Source organism: Cynara cardunculus, assembly GCF_001531365.2.
Source record: "Cynara cardunculus var. scolymus isolate 2C chromosome LG 8, CcrdV1, whole genome shotgun sequence".
In the NCBI taxonomy this organism is placed as follows: Eukaryota; Viridiplantae; Streptophyta; class Magnoliopsida; order Asterales; family Asteraceae; genus Cynara; species Cynara cardunculus.
In genome coordinates, this window is record NC_037535.1 from 2,690,923 (window position 1) to 2,700,743 (window position 9,821).

A 9,821-nucleotide genomic window follows, 5' to 3' on the forward strand; every position below is an offset into this window, starting at 1 on the left:
TCTATATATATATATATATATATATATATATATATATATATATATATATAAAGTGAGATCAAAAGTTTTTCGTGAGACCCATAAGACCAATTCTCAACCCTTGGATTAGATCTACAATCTGAACATTCATAATCACAAAATTGCCACTAGACTTCTCAATAATCACAAAATTGTCATCGTGCAACTTTAGACCATTAGTTTATAAAATTGATCAATGAACATAAGTTGGTCTTACGGGTCTCACGAAAAACTTTGGTCTCACGTGAACCCAACCATATATATATATAAAGAGAGAGAGAGAGAGGGTGAGTTATTATGCAACCATTTATATTTGTACAACCACTACAACTCAATCTCAGCCGTCCATTTAATTTGATAAATATGTGAATTCTTAAAAGTTTTTATTGTTTTCAAATATAAAATATTGATCATAATTAATGAACTCTAATCATCTTTAATAAATATTCAAATCATAATAAATGAACTCTCGTCATTTCTATAAATATCTCAATTAATTGGGTTGTACAAATGGACATGGTTGCATTTGAAATATACCCCATATATGTGTGTGTGTGTATATATATATATATATATATACGTGTATATATATGAGAGCTCATTCAAGGGAGAACTGATTAGTTTGTATTAACCGTGAGATTCAATGTGAACCACTCGTTTGAGATATTTAAGAATATTTTTCTTAAATAAGCTAAAAGGGTAACATAATAATTCTATTTTTGACAACTAATATAATATTTAACTAAATTTTTTAAAAGGAAATATTTAATTAAAATCAGTTACCCAGTATATCAATTACCTAATATACATCGTATTTTAAAGACGTTTGTGAATCAAAGTGTATCATAGTGATAAAATTCACAATGTTTCATGTGTATCACAATGTATTCTCTATGTTTTATGAAATGTATCATAGTACGCATTTTCATTATTTTCATTGTTTTACAAAATGTATCATATTGTGCATCTTGTATGTATACCTGAGTATCATAGTGAATATAGTTTGTAGGTATCACAATGAGTATCTTCTGTTCACGTAAGGTTCATCAGAATAAGGTTTGCTGAATAAGATTCGTCGGAGAGAGGAAAAATGAGAGATGAGATAAAATATTTATAAAATCCCTAAAATGCCCTTAATTAATATTTAAGTTAAAATTACCGAAATTATTAATTTCCTAATTTAACCTTTGATTTGTGGTTGAGATCGGATCTCACGGTTATCACAAACAAAACAATTTTCATTTGATTAAACCCTTATATATGTGTATGTGTGTATGTATATATATATATATATATATATATATATATATAAACTTGGGATTACGTGATATTTTTTAAGTAAGAAGTATAAAAGGTTGTGAAAGCACTCTTATATTATGTGAATGTTACGTTATATTTTATGAAAGTGCTGAAGATTACGAGACCTGAATGTATACCTTCACACTAGTTTTATCACCTTCAGTTCCAATAAAAAAGCACATCATGCATATCTCACAAACCATCGTCAAAAACACACACATCGTGACAACTTAAACTATATATGACACAAATATTTAACAGCCAACTGAAACTGAATATACGTTGAGACTTAGACAACCTCTAAGTCGATTGAAACATACTACTGACTAAAGTAGAACTTTCAATACTGAAATAAACATGAAACAAAACGAAAATCAACCAAGTCGAGCAGATTTAGGTTTTTTTTTTCCTTGCAGCTGTCTACAACTGATGCTCTCGTCTATAAATATATGCCACTAGCTATTGATTTCAGTGAACTTATAGTTTTCATACGATAAAAAAAATGTTGAAATCATTGTTCCACGGAATCTTATAATCATATAATGTTGCTTAAATGAAACATGCTCGTAAGTATAAAACATAATATTACCAAAAAGCCGTCTTTCAAATAGAAATATTTTCATAATAAATTGTTTATTGACAAGATCAGATGTCCTTCCTAATTGTTTAATAACCAATTATCTAAATTCCCACTGTATGATAGTATCTAATCAACATTTCCGACCCTCTATGAATTTATATACGTCAATATATATCCTTCATCTTCGAGCATTCAAATCGAACGGCGATTTTGAGACGTGTAAGGTCGAGTATAACCTTTTCTTTTCTTATATGGTTCTATTTTTTACCCCACCAGATAGTTCCCAGCCAAAATTATACACAATCAAAAAGAAGTGGCAGGCAGAACACCACAACTAAAGGGGTGTTTGGTAATGGGTATTAAACAATTTAATGTGAATGAAAATAAAAAAAAATGTTTGATTTTTTATAATACTAGAAGGGTACTCGAGCAATGCAGCACGATAAATCTTCATTTAATGTTTAGTTTTTATTCTTCTCTATTGATATAACACGATTTTATGTGATTTTGAGAAAAAGTTATAATGTTTTTATTTTTGAATTAAATATAAATTTGAATATAGCATAAAAATTTGAAAAAACAATAAATCGATATTAGTATCAAATTAACTAACTATTTAATAATGCTCGTTTTTTAATGTAACTTCTTTGATTCAATTTTTTATTATACGTTAATTTAGATTTAATAACAAAGTAATTTATTTTTAGTTTAATAATGTAATTTTTTATAAGGATAATAATTAAACATTCTGTTTGAACTCAATGATTATCTTAATTATAATTTAGATTTTATATATTTAAAATGAATGTTTATCCTCTATTTGATTATGTTTATCTGCAGTTAGTTACGTGAATTTAAAAATTGAGCTTTAATAAGTTGTACTTATGCAAAATTATTTGTAATCTTGAATTTTAAGTAATGTGCATCAATAAACAGTACTTCATGCATAAAAAATGGTTTTTAAAAGTTTTGTCAAATGCTTTATAATATAGTATAAATAATGGGCTCATTCCTTCAGAAGCCCAAATTTTCATTTCAGGTTAAACTGAGGAGAATGAAAATTCATTCTCATTTTCATTCTCTGTCATTTTCATTTGCATACCTATTTTCATTCCTCTGCTAAACGCTCCCTAAGTCATCCAATCTTTTTTTTATCGAATCAGTAATGAGAAAGAGCTAATAATGCGCGTAAATAGCTAAAGCTCACTTGAGGAATCTACTGAAAAATATTCAAATTATTCTTCAATAAAAAAACCTCTAAAGATATTCAGCCAACTATACAAATCAAAAATAGGTGAAATCAAATATTGTTCAATGAATGAATATCTCAAATTTGGAGTTATTATACTGAATATTCAAGTTCTTATTGTCGGTGAAATACATATTCTTACTCAAATATACTTTTTTCTGAATATAACTGAAAATGACAATTCCTTCTGTTAATCGTAGACGTTTGAGCCATGTTATATGTAGATCGACTATTCATGTCGGACTCAGATGAACAGTCAGAAAAATTTTCAGGACCTTATAAGACTCGAACTAATAAACTATTAGAAAAAAACTCTAAAACCCGTTTTTTTAATGCCAATTAAGCTAATCCAGTTCTTTTATATAACAACGTAAATGGTTTCTATGCCTCAAACTTACGTGTTATTCAAAAATATCGATACATTAAAAAATGATAATGAAATAATACGAGTGACAATTATTTGTGTGGCTATTAAAGTTGACAGTCACCACAATTTAATTACGAAACTGATATTTTATATTAGGAAATTGACTGAAATAGCTCAATCTCATTAACCGAATTCATTTTAAACTAATTTCTAAAAGCTCATGCTCTTAGTCCAAAATAATCGGTCTTTATGTAAATGCTTTACGCACTTGCATAAATATTGATTTCAAATGCTGAGGTTCAAATGCGGTGACTCCGGGCTATCCGTGAAGCGGGTGTTCGCCATGAAATTAGTCGGCTCGTGTAACGGGTTGGATATCTAGGTTAATAAAAAAAAAATGATTTCAAAGGAAGAAAAAAATCCTTAGGCATATGTATAAGGAATATTACCTAAAAATTTGAATGCTGATACAAAAATCTGAATCTTTAAGTAAAAATCTGAATCTTTATACAAATAAATCTTTGTTTTTTAATCTGAAAATCAATTTTACGCAAATATGTGATACATTCGTATTATAAGACGAGAATTTAGTTGAAAAATGGCTAAAAAATAAAACTGGTTTGGAAAATTGACTATTTTGGACAATTTCTTTTCAATGATTGTTTTTTTAATATTATATTCAATTTTTTAAATATAAGACGAGAATTTAGTTGAAAAATGGCTAAAAAATAAAACTGGTTTGGAAAATTGACTATTTTGGACAATTTCTTTTCAATGATTGTTTTTTTAATATTATATTCAATTTTTTAATCATAACAAGAAAAATACATTTATTTTATTTGTATTTTCCTTGTTGAATTTTAAAAGTTGTTAAATAAATTATTAATGTTTTAAAAATTAATTTTTTAAGTAACTTTATCCGAAAACCTTGTAATGGTTTTTTAAAAACCTGGAATTTTTGGGTCAGTTTATGTACATCGACTAATCCTCCAACATAGAGTCATCGTAACTGAACTTTCATTATCGCAAGAGCTTTGATAACGTCTGGATTTAGGATATATGAGATTTTCCACTAAAATCTCCCTGAGAATTAACCAGTATTTCTACTAATAATACTGAATTGTTTTTAATTTTTTATAAGCATTTTTTGAAGCTGAATAATTTTATAGTGGTTACCAAAATTATATGGTTTTAACAAGAATTTAGGGTCGTTTATCAAACACTTACTAGTAAAATTTAACATTACCACTTACTTACCGGGTAAGACTTTTGTCCACCAAAACGACATTGTATGCAACAATTTACCCAGTAAGCGTTTACCATGGTAAGAGTCGTTGTTCTCACTTACCGGGTAAGACTCTCAGTATTTATCTCTCTCTTACCGGGTAAGATTCTTGGTCCTTACCATATTCATCCGGTAAGGTAATATGATTTGTAAACGCTTACTTGGGTAAGCGTTTGGTAAACGGCCCTTTAATAAAATTCTACAAATTAGAAATTGTGTGAAAATGTGGTAATTTGACATTTTAAGCACGACTTTATTTTAATTTTGTGAATGCTAAAATACGTTATATTCTATTGATATAATACGATTTTATGTGGTATTGAGAAAACGATAATGTTTTTATTTTTGAATGACATATAAATTTGAAGATAGCATAAAAATTTGAAAAAAAGAAATCGATATTAGTATCAAATTAACTATTTAATAGTTCTCGTTTTTATTGGTGTAACTTCTTTAATTCAAAAATTTTATTATCATTTAATTTAGATTTAATAACAAAATAATTTATTTTTGATTTAATAATATAATTTTTTATAAAGACAATAATTATACATTCTGATAGAACTCAATGATTATCTTAATTATATATTAGATTTTTTATATTTAAAATAAAGGTTTATCCTGTATTTGATTATGTTTATCTACAGTTAATTATATGAATTCAAAATTGAAGCTTTAATAAGTTGTATTTACCGCAAAATTACTTGTCATTTTGAATTTTAAGTAATATGCACTAATAAACAATATTTCATTCATAAAAAATGATTTTTAAGAGTTTTATCAAATGCTTTATAATATAGTGTATATATAGATATAGGCTTGTTATTTTGTTATCCAAATCATTGATGTTAACTATATAATCTAATCTTGACCATTAATCTTTAAGATCTACGGATTAAATAGAATGATGACATGTTTTGTAATAACTATAAAAGTAGTACATAGAAACAAAGGCGAGCGCAAGTGAACTGGGGTATTTTTGGTAAGGATACTGAAGAATTATTTAAGGAATCAAGTCCTTTCCCAGTAATCACTCCTTCGTTAATTACTGCATTACCAAAATGTTTAAATCGTACACTGAAAACATTGTGAGCAAGTTCAGATGAGTCATCTGTGCACATACCTATGAACACAGTATTTTTTATATGAACCCATCTGTCAATAGATGGAACATGTGATTCATACATTTGCTTAATAACCGCAATGATCTACGCATGAACACTGGATACTCTAAACATGCTTACGTAAGTACACAGTTAGGTTCAACAATTTTAGACGAGAGTATCATTGAAAAAATAATATCATGTTCGAGCTCGAAAATTATTTTCAAAGTAGGGCTCAAGCTCAACGATTGTTCAATTTGAGTTATACATTATACACAAAATTCAAATTTTACGAGCTCATTTATGGTATCGAGCTCGCGATTAATGAAAATATAAACATATTTGGCTCTACAAAATGTATGCTCGAATGGCTCGGTTCGGTTTAACGAGTTTTATTTTATGTTCGAGATTACTTGAGCTTGAGCTCAAGTAAGGGATCGTTTCCCAAACGCTTACTGGGTGAAATTTGGCAAGGACCAAAAATTTTACCCGATAAGAGGCATGCCATCAACCAAGGTTCTAACCCAGTAAGTGAGGAAGAAGACTCTTATCCAGTTAGCGGTCACAGGACAAGAGGCTTGCAAACAATTCATTTTTATGGCTGAGAATGTTATCCGACAAGGTAAGACAGGTGGTGACTCTTGTCGGTAAGCGTTTTTCCCAATAAGCATTTGGTAAACGGTCCCTAATTTAAAATTTAATAAATGTAAATGGAATCAATAATAATAATAATAATTTCATGGAAAAGAATGTGTGGGTTCTATAACAAAGCAATGCATCTTCTAGTTTTGCTTATGAAGGGGGCAAAGGGAAGTTTCTCATCTTTTTCCATAAATAATTATTAAAAATTTAAACTAATGTGTCAATTTATATATATTACCAGAAAAATATTTTATAATTAATTTTTAGTATCATATTACCCGATGTGGAGGTAGTGACATTTTGGTAAAGATAAATTGCATGAAAAAATAACGTATTTTAACTTGTTTCCTATTTTGGGTAACGTACTTTTATAACATTTATTTTGATACTTAAGATGTAAAGTTTTGAATATTTAAGTACTCGAACAACCGGTTGAAGTATTAACCGGTTATCATGCTGATGTAACAAGTGATGTGGTATCCAACTCAGTATTATTTGCTGATGTGGTTAATAACATGAATTTTTTTAATCTAAAATTAGTCTTCAACCGGTTATTCGGATACTTAAATATTTAAAATTTTACATTTTAAATACCAAAATATAAAATATAAAGTTTTAAAAATACATTACTCAAAATAGAATATCAATTTTCCTTTAGGTCAAAAAAAAAGAGAGAGATAAAAGACCAGTTTTAGAGAATTACATGGTGTAGGGGCCGTACATTGCATCGTACAGCGCAGGATCGCCACGTGTATTTGTTATTTATGATGGACCAAATTATAAACAGAATAATAATTATTCTTAAAAAAACACAGAATATTAATGATTAAAGTTGTCGCATACCGACTTGTACGCTTTGCATTGAAATCCAACAATATTTGGTACTCCCATAAATACAAAATCAAATACACAATAATTACTGTCACGAAAATAAATTAATAAAAAAAAGAAATTAGATTTATTAATTAAATAAATAATCATATAATTTTTCATAAGAAATAATTAAAAATCATGTATTATAAAAATACAAATTTCCTAAAAAAATGTCTGAATTTAAATCCAAAAGTGGATCAGATTTTTCACTACATTCCTCTAAGGTTTAATTAGTACGTCACAACCAACTTCTATCCTGGTATCTCACCATGAAATTCATGTTCCTAAAAATAAAAATATAGTTGGATATCCAATCTGCTATGCAAGCCGACTAATGTCAGGATGACCAACTGCTTTGTTGGTAGCCTGAAGTCACTGCATTTGAACCTCTGTAGCCACAAGGGGATCTTTATTTCTCTTTGAATTTGAACATGTGACCTCCATGCATTTTCAATATTGATTTTTTTAAATGAGAAGTTTTGAAAGTTTTTTTTTTTTATTAATTGTAAGTATTTGGATCAGTTTTTATATGTCTCGACTGATCTTGTAGGATTTTAGAGAACATGTAAAAACCTCACCAGTGACTTTGAGGGTCTCGAACTAGTGATCTCTAAGAGGACTAGAGGAATCCCAGAGACATAAGTTTTATTACTGATAAATTTTTTGAACGTTGGTTTCATGAAGATTCAAAAAACAGTTCCCCGAAAATTATAACAAATATAAAACTGATTTCATCTAGAAAAATCCATACAGACGTTGAGGGGCTCGAATTGGTGAATTATGAGGATAAACGTCAAAGGCTCAAATCTTATTACGAGTATAAGTTCTGAAAGTTGCTTTCATGAATATTTAAAAAAAAGTCCCCCAAAACTGTATCAAATACAAAACTGATTTCATCAGGAATATTTCAATAGTCTTTCAGGGTGTGTTTGGTGTCCAGACAAGACAGGACATAACAAGACATGATAGAACAACTGTTCAACGTTTGGTAAGATAAAACTGGACAAAATAGAACAAGTAAAATAACCAATTTACCCCTGATGAGTTGTTTATTTTAATTAATTTATGTAACTTATTAAATTATAATAGAATAATTATTTTTTATAACAAAATATATCATTTGAAGTTTTCGTCAAAACAATTAAAATGACACCAAATAAAAAGTTTATGTAGTTTTCTATTTTTATTTTTATCTTTTTTCTACATTATTTTTTATTATTAATATATAATAATTTACATAAATTAATAAAAATATAAAAATCGTATAAAAATAATATTTTAATGACAGTAAAATGAAAGTTCAAGAAACATAAAATACAATAAATAAAATTTAAAGAATGAATAAAATATAAAAAAAACTTATTTGATGTTTTAGAAGAGAATTAAGTTTTATTTTAAAGTTATATTGGTAATATACAAGTCTGTTCCACCTTGTTCCATGGGGTTTTGTTCCACTCTGTTCCACATAAAACTCATTCCAAACATGGGACAAAGATCTCTGTCATGTTCTGTCATGTCCCTATCCAGTACACCAAACGCACCCTTAAGAAACTCGAACTATGATTTCTGAAAATGAGCCCCAACGGTCCAAATTATTACCAATAAAAGTTATAAATCTCACTTTTTTTTATTAATTGAAAAATTGGTTTTTCAAAACTATAACAAATACAAAATTAATTTCTTTTAAATATTTTATGTATAATTAGTAATTTATATTTTTAATTTAATTAAGAAAACCTCCAAATAATAGAGGTGAGTTTTATTTATATATAAAGTCAGGTGAAACAGACCTTCCTCCTATCCCCACAAATGCACTTCCTGGAAGTAGCTGGAGTATTTTTGGGGTAACTACCAATAAACCAAACCATCAAACATTAATAAATTCAGATATTGTCGAAGTACAAGACATGTCACAGATTCGATCTTAACCCCTCTGTAATTTAACCATAAATGTGGTGTTTGATTGGTTTAAGCTTGACTCCAAAGATCAAAAGTACATGGAGGTCTCAGGTTTAAATACAAGGAGGAACAAAAATCTTATTGTAACCACGGAGATTCAAATGTGGTGACTCTGGGCTATTTGCAAAGCAGATGGTCATCCTGGGATTAGTCGGCTCAGTTAGCGGGTTGGATATTCAGGTTAATAAAAAAAACATGTAATCCTCAGTGTTGAGTGAGCCAAAAAATGATTTCACATTGGTGTTTTTGAAAACGGGTTTCATTTTGAAAACGGGTTTATGGCTTGCTAAGCCTATATTTTAGGCCTTATAGTTATGATTTTATAGACGTGATTTCTTATTTGCCCGCATGTCGTACCCGTTCACTACGACTGTTGGCTTGGCTTGGTCAGCACGACGTACACGTTATCTCGGTTTTGCATGTACATCGTGTCCGTTCCCAGCATT